This window comes from Elephas maximus, chromosome 8, assembly GCF_024166365.1.
Source record: "Elephas maximus indicus isolate mEleMax1 chromosome 8, mEleMax1 primary haplotype, whole genome shotgun sequence".
NCBI classification, from domain to species: Eukaryota; Metazoa; Chordata; class Mammalia; order Proboscidea; family Elephantidae; genus Elephas; species Elephas maximus.
In genome coordinates, this window is record NC_064826.1 from 122,770,277 (window position 1) to 122,779,942 (window position 9,666).

Here is a 9,666-nt window from a genome sequence, read left to right on the forward strand (position 1 = left end):
ATGGGTCCAGCCAAGTTGCCTGGTAACCTGAAGGTGGGCCCCCCTCTTTTAGCTTTCTCCTTACCATTGCAGCTGCAGCTAGGTTGCTGTTCAGTTATCTTGGCTGGGGCAGCTATCAGAGAATTCTGAGGTCTCTTCAAGGTCGCTCAACACAAGCTATCTTGAAAGGCATTTTACTCCTTTTTTTTTTTTCTTTTCTCCCTGCTGTTTTAACTCTTGCTTTGCACTGGGTGTTACATGGTGTTCTCAGCACCAGGGACCTGTTTAGCCCCGCCAACCAGCTCCAGTCCCATGCTCTACCGATTGAGCTAGCTGGGCTTCGCTGGCCACTCCAGGATTTCCCCCAAAGACACCTCTTGCTTCCGCAAATGGGGCACTAATGTTTCAGTGGAGGAGGAAATGCCGCACTTAAATCCTCCAGTTGCAGCTCTGCTTCCAGCTGCCTAGTTAGGGCCCTAGTGGCTGACTCCGCATCGGATGCCTCTCTCAATACTGTCAGTAGAAGCCACCCCACACAAGCCTCCTCAGCACGGCAATCTGGCTTTTGCCTTGGGACCATGCCCACAACAGTGGCCATGCAACTCCCGCAACCAAAACACGAACATCCTTCTTTTCTTTCTCAACATGCAAAGATTCTAGTAACTGCAAAAACCCCTGTGGCGTTTTCGGGGCATCCCCATACTCACGCACAGGTCCCCAGTCATCAACAGCCTGGGCTGGTGGTCCCAGGGCATGAGTCCCTGGCCACCCTGGGATTTCCCCCAGCAGAGCCTGCTTTTCCCCACACGTCTGAGAAGGCATGGTGTGCCCTTCAGATCCTGCCAACTATACCACTTGTCAGTGGACAGCCCCAGCAAGTAAAGACCCTCACTGTGTGTCCTGGCAGATAATCTGAAGAACTGACACATAGCCCTTTCCAGATTCTTATCTTCAGGGAAACTTACTGACATGGGCAAGCAGCTGCTCTCCAGTGGCAGCTGGCTGGAGTATTTTCCGCAACCACCTAGCAAGAGACCCAAGCTTATTTACAATTCCACCTGGGACCAAGGCTCATTATTTTCTCCCATGCCCTTGGGCAGTCAGTGTTCCCAGAGACTTCACGTCCAGGCCCAGATGTTTTCCTTCTTGTTGCTAACGCATTCTTCGGCCTTGGCCACTGACCCAGTCATGCCACTCCCAGCCTTGTACCTTAGCCCAAGTCCATCCCAAATTCACCCCCAGCATGCTTCAGGGAAGAGAAAAGCTGATTCCATTAGGAAGGGGATGCATATAGCTGAATAGCATTACCCTACAAATGCAATGGCAAGCCCCGTTGTAGACAAGCCACAAGGTCAGGGGTGCACCAGTCTGCTTGCCTTCTTTCACTGAAGCAGCTGTGTACCAGGAAACTACCATCAGCCCCATGGAAGTTGCGCCAAGGAACATAACAACGAATGGGAGCTGAGGCCCTGCCACATGATCAGCAACTCCTCACTGCTCCTGCACCATCTGTCCCTCCCCTGTCACTCAGTCAAATTCCTTAACTTTCCTTTTGATACTCAGGGTTCCTAGCTTGTCACATATATAATGGATTCACTTATTTTTTCGGCTCTTTGTTGGAAGAGGGATCACTGGAAGCGTCTGACTACTTCGCCGTCTCGGCCCCGCCTCACCAAGGCATTATTGATTAGCTAACTTCGTACTAATGGAAGCCAGGACAGAGGGGAATCATGTCTTTAAAATCTTGGGGGAAAGTCAATCTAGAATTCTATGCTTAGCTAACATAGCTTTTAAGAATGACAATCTAATAGACATTCCTACTTATAAGAAATAAACATTAGGAAATAAATTACAACGGGATAATCACCCCAAACTGAGAACAATTAAAATGCCCATCACAGGAGACTGGCTAAGAAAACTGGGGTGCATTCATATACTGGCAGATGACTCCATAGTGACACAAGGGAGCTACAGCCCAGCACATCAGTGTGGATGAGTCTCACTAATGGAACCTCACATGGAGTAAAAGAAACAAGTCACACAAGAACATGCCTACTTTGACTCCATCTGTGTAGACTTCATCTGTGACTCCTGGACGGGGGTGGAGGGGAGGGATATGAGCCCCTGGTTTGAGTGGAAGGGTGAGGATGTGACCTCTTGGGTGGAGACCAGTGGGAGTGAATGTGCTCACATGCATTGGGGTAGAGAGAAGGGAAGAGACTCCCAGGTAGGGGTGGCTAAGAGGGCAGCCTGTGCAAAAAGGGCCCATGTGTAGAGAGAGGGACCTTGCTCAGGAGGAGAGTGACTTCCTGAGACCTAGCCAAGAGTAGAGGGTTTGGATCTGCACCCAAGGGTTCTTCCAGGACATTAGCCACACCTGTCCAGGCACAAGGACACCAATGGCCACATGTTGGCCTGGATCACACATCCAGAAGCTGTGATGGTTTGTCAGAGTAGGTGTCCCGATTCTATAACCTTATACCTCACAGGGTGATATTTTCTTTGCTCTGCAGGAGTGTTGAACTTCTCCTACATTGAGATCTCACCCAGGACTGACCAGAGAGACCCTAGGCCGCTACACACACTCCACTTGGAATGCATCCTCGCAGAAGTTTCAGAGTCTCCTCCAGAGGAGCTGGACGCTCCACATCTTCAGTAGCCAGCTGGATGTGGAGCAGAACGTCCACAAGGCGGACTGCCTGCCTGCACAGCCAGCTGCCATAAGGCACTGAGGAGGAGGCTCTGTGCAGGGTTTCCAGCCAGCAGCCACAGGGCCTCCTGGACCTTGGGGAAGATGATCATCCATCCCTCCCTTATCCTGGGTTCAAAGTCCTACTGCTTCTCAGGAGAGAACTTCAAGCTAGTGGCAGGTGTGTAGCTGTGGATCCAAGTTATCCCCAGGGATGAAGCAATCTCAGACGAAGGCAACCTGCCAACTTCGTGCCATCCAGCCCAACCTCTCCTCCCTGCACAGACACACCCACAGTGTCGAAGAAGTGGCCACTTCCCAAGGGAGATTTCTTAATCTGACACTGGCCTCCTCTATAAGTGAAGACAAAGAAGAAGGAGCCATCCCTCCTCTTCTGAGCTTTCAGCTCACAATAAGATTGTGATGACCTTTGCGTTGCCATAGCTGAGACTGCTCTGCACTTCCTGGGGTGGTGCCCTACTCCCTGCCCCACCCCAAACAGCCTTGTCTTCCCCTCTTGACTCCCCACATCTGCTGCCCCCCGGCCAAGGCTCTGGGGTTTCTTCCCATTCAAAACGAACTGAGTGCCCCTCAACATCTGTCTCTGCCCCACACTGTGACCTATATCCCCACTCTTCCTGTATCACACACAACCTCCCAGGAGCTACTGGTTCTCAAGGTTCTGTAGGTAAAAGGGAGACCACAAGTATGGGACTCATCTGTGATGAGCTCTACCCCAAACGAGGGTCCCCCTTTGCTCATGGGTGTGTATTTCTTTCCACCTGCCTCATCAGCAGAAAAAAGCCCCTGGGGTGCCTGACACCTGTCAGCAGCAGTAGTCCATCTTAAACAACACCATCCATCCAGAGACCTCATCAGCTCAAAGGTAAGCCCAGAGATCCAGGTACTGTGCATGGACACAGGATGAGTGCCTGATGGAGGTTCCAAGGCTTCCTCCTAACCTGAGGTAGAACAACTTACTGAATTGCTTGTCTGACTGCATTCATAGGGAAGCCAGATGCAACTCAGACTGGAACAAGGGTGGGTGGGGAGTAGAGGAAAAGAAAAGTAAGGGACATATACTGTTCTTATCCATGGGGCATGTATGTGTGAGACAGAAACACATGGAGTGCAAAAGTGGTCTGAAAACTGAACCGCATGAAACCTGTGGCTGGCTTTGATGCACCATGAACACAAGTCACAGTGGACAGTACTGTGACAAAGGTTATAGTACAAAGTGTCAGCAGTTCTAAAATCTAGGTAATTGGTGTGTGGTTGTTCTCTGAACGACCCTTCCAACTTTTCTGTGTGTTTAAAATTTTTCATAATGAAACATCAGGGAGTAACTATATGTGTAGGGAATGGATAGGGATTAAAAAAAAAAAATTTTTTTTAGGAAATGTAAAATAATGAGTGTGTTTGTGTGTGTGAATGTGCTCGTGTATGTGAGTGCGTGTGTGTGAGTATGAGTGTCTCTATGTTAATATGACTATGTGAGTGGGTGTGTGTGAGTGGTGTGTATGTGTGTGTGAGTGTATGTGTACATATTTGCGTTTGTATGTAACAGAGACTGTGTGTGTGTTTCTGTGTGGCTGTGTTTGTTCAGGCAGGTTAGTGGGCACATTCCCACTCTTCATATTGTGTGGAAGCAGTTGTATAAAATTGGGATGTTCTTTTCCTTGAAGTTTTATAAAACTTGCATTTGGCCAACATGGAGCCCTAGACGGGTGCACTGTGTAGTGCCTCTGAAGCAAAGACCTGAAAAATGAACTAAAACAGATACAATTGTCAATCCTGGAACCCTAAGCATCAAACGAAGAGACAAAGAATAGATCAAATTCCAAGTGGAAGAAGAAACAGGGAAAACAGACAGTGAAGAGAGATACAGAGTAGAGGTAACCTACCAACTAACACAGCACAGCGTCACCACTTTGGAACACAGTCAGCAATGACCCCAGATCCGGAGTACCAGAAGGCAAATTCACAGAGATTCCAACAGGAGACAAAGCAAGGGGTAACCAGAAAAATGTGTTTCCCCATCCCTCACCCTTCTGGTGAGTTGAAGCAAGAACCCCCTGTCTTAGTCATCTAGTGCTGCTATAACAGAAATACCACAAGTGGATGGCTTTAACAAAGAGAAATTTATTTCCTCACATTAAAGTAAGCTAAAAGTCCAAATTCAGGACGTCAGCTCCAGGGGAAAGCTTTCTCTCTCTGTCGGCTCTGGGGGAAGGACTTTCTCCTCACTCTTCCCCTGGTTGAGGAGCTTCTCAGGTGCAAGAACCCCGGGTTCAAAGGGTGCACTCTGCTCCTGACACTGCTTTCTTGGTGGTAAAAGGTCCCCAACTCTCTGCTTACGTCACTTTCCTTTTATCTCTTGAGATATAAAAAGTGGTACAGGCCATACCCCAGGGAAACACCCTTTACATTGGATCAGTGATGTGGCCTGGTAAGGGTGTTACAATCCCACCCTAATTCTTTTTAACATGAAATTACAATCACAAAATGGAGCACAACCACAGAATGCTGGGAATCATGGCCTAACCAAGTCAATACACACATTTTGGGGGGTGGGGGGGGACGTAATTTAATCCATGACACTCACCTCCTCAGCAGTCCCAACTTTTGGGGTCAACAATATGAGCCCACCCAGGCCCAACCCAACATCTCCTTCAGCCTGACTTTTTTTTTCCTATTTCTTTCTTTTCTTTCTCTCTCCCACCTAGCCCCACACATCACCAACCCCTCTCCCCACAAAACATGCCATGCAGCCTCATCAAGAGAACTACCAGTCACCCACTGCCCAAGTCCTCCACACCACAATGCACTGGCTCCTGCAGAACCATCTTTTTTTTTCCTTTTTTCTTTTCTTTCATTCTAACTCCCACTTAACCCTGTATACCACATCCAACTATTTCTGTCATTCCTAAAGAGCTGCTACAGATAGAGAGCCACCAGCTCACAGCTGCCCTGGTTCCACCTGGCCCCAACCCATAGACCCGCTCTATGCTGCCACATTTTTTCTTTAGTTCTCCTTTTTCTTTCTTCCTCCCACCTAATCCCATATACCACCTCCCCTTCTTCCCATTGGCTCCCACTCCACCACCATAGCTAGAGAGCCAACAACTCACTGCTTCCCCAGGTTCACTTCACCCCACCCCTCAGCCTCCACTGTTCTAACTTTTTTGTTCCTTTTTTCTCCTATTTCATTTCTTCCTTTTCTTTCTCCCTCCCATCTAGCTCCCTCCTCTCCCCTTCCCACTGGCCCCTGCTGAACAGCCATAAACAGAGTGCTGCCAAAGCATTGGCCAGCTGCTGCCCTTGGCCTGCCCCACTACTGCATGCAGGCCTCAACCATGCAACCATTTATTTTATTTATGGTTTATTTTTTCCCTTTCCTTTCTTTCTTTACTTTCTCCCTCCAATTTAGCCCCATACAGCACACTTTTCCTGGACCCTGGGATCGCCCCACCCACACTCATAGGCTGCCACCACACTGCACATTTTTTTCTTGTTTTTCTTTCTCTTTTCTATCCTTTTTTTCCTCCCTCCTAGCCCCTTGTGGTCTCCCCCACACTTGCTGCTGGCCTTCACCACTACACCACAGCTAGAGCATCCCCAGCACTCATTCTTGACATGAACCAGGCCCAGTCCACCCCTCAAATCCAGCCACTCATCTAGTTGCTAGGCAGTAGGAAATGAACTCATACAACTGCCTCTCCGACACCCCTGCCCATCTAGTGAGGGGATTTGAATGTTTCCACGCTGATGGACCAACATCAAGAGGCACACAGCACCTTCTGAGTCTGCCCTCAGCCACCTCACCAAACCAGTGTACAGTGAAGCAGGCTAGATATGACTGCTGGTGCCCTGCCTACCTGTACAAGGTGGAAAGAGCTATCATATCCAAAGGTGACCAACTAGTAAAGCACACCAGGCCTGCATACACTGACATATTAAAAAAAAAAAAAAAAAAAGATGAAACAAACAATCATTAAACCAATCAATAAAATATTACCTTTATGTCTCAGGCACAATATGAAAACATATTTAAAAAGTAGGACAAGATGGCTCCAGCAAGAGAACAAAAGAAAGAATCAGATAACCTGACGGTAAAAGAAAAGGCAGTAGAAGTACCTGATATAGAATTCAAAATACTCTTCTGTAGGGCTCTTCAAGAGCTTAGGAAAGAGATCAAGGGAAACACAAACAAACCAACAAAAACATAGCCAAAATCAAGGAAAACACAGATAAAGCAATAGAACTCAGGAAAATAATACAAGGACAAAATGTCAAAAGAAATAAACACTTAAAAATCATACAAAAACAGCAAGTAGAAATACAAAAGAGAAACAACAAAATTTCAGAAAAGGACAACTCAATAGAAAGCTTTGGGAGCAAATTTGAAACAATGGACGACAGAATCAGCAAAACTGAAGACAAATCCATGGATGTCACTTTCTTTCAGGAAAAATCAGAGCAAAGAATGTAGAAAAACCTGAGATTTGTGTGGGACACAATCAAAACCAAAAATTTGCTTGTGATCAGGGCTCTGGAACACAGAGAAGATTGATGAAAGTTTGCTGGCAGAAAATTTCCTTCATATCATGAAAGATGAAAAGCTGACCCTCCAGGAAGCTCAAAGAATCCCATGTAGGATTGACTCCAAAAGAAAGTCACCAAGGCATATCATAATCACGGTTGCCAAAACCAAACACAAGGAGAGAACCCTGAGAGCAGCGAGAGAAAAATGAAAAGGCACAAACAAAGGGGAAAGAAAAACACTAAGGGCTGATTACTTGACAGAAACTCTACAGGCAAGAGGGCAATCTGAAGATATATATATTAAACTTTGAGAAAAAAAAAACTGCCAACCAAAAAAAAATATGATGGCAAATTTAGTACATTTCCAGGTAAAGAGAAATTAAGAGAAATCATCAAAACCAGAGGTTCCTCTAGTCCGCAGAGTTAGTCCTTCATTCCCTCGCCGTTCATCTCCCAATAATGCATGGCCAGCTCTCACTGTTTGCGTCTGCTTTCTGGTTCTCCACATCTCTGTGGCTTTCACCCATTGATATTCCTTTGCTGTCATTTCAGTGGTGTTTCTGAAGGGAGTGTACAAACATATGTGCTCGGTCTCCATGAGTGACTGGAAGTTGCTCTGCATCGTTGAGGTACGGGCTAAAGGTACTTTCCCAAAATGTCCACAAGATGTCCTTGCTGCAAGCTTCTATCCCTACCCACCACCACTTTACCTACCCCGCTCTACCTCCTTTTTTGTTTTCATGCCAAATTCCTACTTTTTCCCCCTTACTTTCAGTCATTTGTAGCTTAGTTTGTTAATACCTTGGTTCCCCTTTACTTCTGGAGTCTCGTTATGCTCTTCTGTTTATTTTCTCCAGCACTGTCCTGCCTTCCCCAGATATTTACTCCCACTGCTTCCACCTGGAGGCAGACACCCTATGTATTCAAGGAGTAATGTAGCAGCAGTCCATTGCCTCTCTTAGCCTGCAATTCACCCAGCACCCTGCCATCAGCACTACTCCCTTCTTCATGGTGATTCCAGAGATCAGTCCTGTCTCCTAAAGTGCCCTTTTCTAACCTCATCCTTCTCTAGGTGGCTCCCATTTGCTTTCTATCCTTCAGGGAGTCCTCAAGGTTTCTGCTACAAGAAAGGTTTCCCTTTTTGTTTTCGTATGAAGTTATATCGTTGCTCCTTTATGTATCTTTTTATATCCTGAGTGTGTGTGTGTATATATATATATATATATATATTTACTACTGGATCAGGGAAGGGGGAATATAGCATAAGATAGAGCTACAGTTTTGATTTAGAAGTCTGATAGAAACCTTTTCTTGTAGGTCTATCAACATTTTCAAGGATAAATTTTACAAGTTTTAGTCTAATTCCTGCCAAATTCAGCACCCCGTGTTAAAATGAGAACACCCCTGACTCTGGCATGTCTAGGTCACTTCTGCTTCCTGGTAGCTGGAGTTTATTGGGTAATAAAGTCTCCACTGGAGGTGCCAGGGTAGCTTAAAGACAAGGAACAAAAACACTTTGTATTTGACACTTGAGTTTAAAAATTCTTGGGTCCCCTGCTATCCAGAATTCAACACCAGCAATGAAGACATGCGTGGAGAAGGTACAAGCAGGAGGTGACCTTCCACATGACTCATGCTTCCACCATTATTGAGGCAAAAACCCAGGGATTTCTCCTTGTCTACCACGCCATCCTCTATTCATTAAGCGAAGCATCGCAGGTCTCCACCCTGATGCACTCAGAAGAAAAAGCCAGTGGTCTATGACCAGTTTCCGTCAAGCTAAGTGTCCACTTCCAAAAGGAGTTGTGTGGCAGAATATATTCATTTAGGAGAAGGAAGCAAGGTGTTGTGGAGTCCTAGGCCAAGCCTGACAGCAGGTGGCCGACCTTGGACACAACCTTGGAGCAGCACTTGGAGGACACAATGAAGAATTTGTCCATTGTTGGAGTCCTGTGCACAGATTCACAAGGACTTAATCTGGGCTGCTGTGGGACCCTGTCAGATAGCATGCTGGGGTGATATATGTTCTAGCCTGGCAAACAGCTAAGCTGACCTCTGACCCCACTGCTATTCCTGTGGTGCGTCTAGAATCAAGTAACAGGAACATTAGGATCCAGGAACCCAATAACACCACAGTGGCAGTGCACAAAATGGCCTCTTGACCTGCCATATCACTTCTCCAGGCTGTCACAGGGACTCGAGCCTACCATGTTTATGATCTTATGGAACTATTAAAGGTCCAGGAATTAGGCCACTCATTTAATATGCACTGGACATTTTTCTATTTATTTTAGAGTAAGCTACTTCTTGGCACTCTCTGGATTTGCCTATCAAAATATTGGTAAGAAAGATCATGTTTTGAAGCAGCATGTCCAGATTACTTTGTGTATAAAATTGCATTGTATTGAATAAATCTGGTTGGAGACAAAAGGAAAATATTGGTTTATTTTTAT

General features: G+C 46.3%; 1 pseudogene; it reads left to right on the forward strand.

Moving 5' to 3' along the window:
- LOC126081614 (ragulator complex protein LAMTOR5-like) lies at positions 1-9,375 on the forward strand (annotated as a pseudogene).
- The last annotated feature ends 291 nt before the right edge of the window (positions 9,376-9,666 follow it).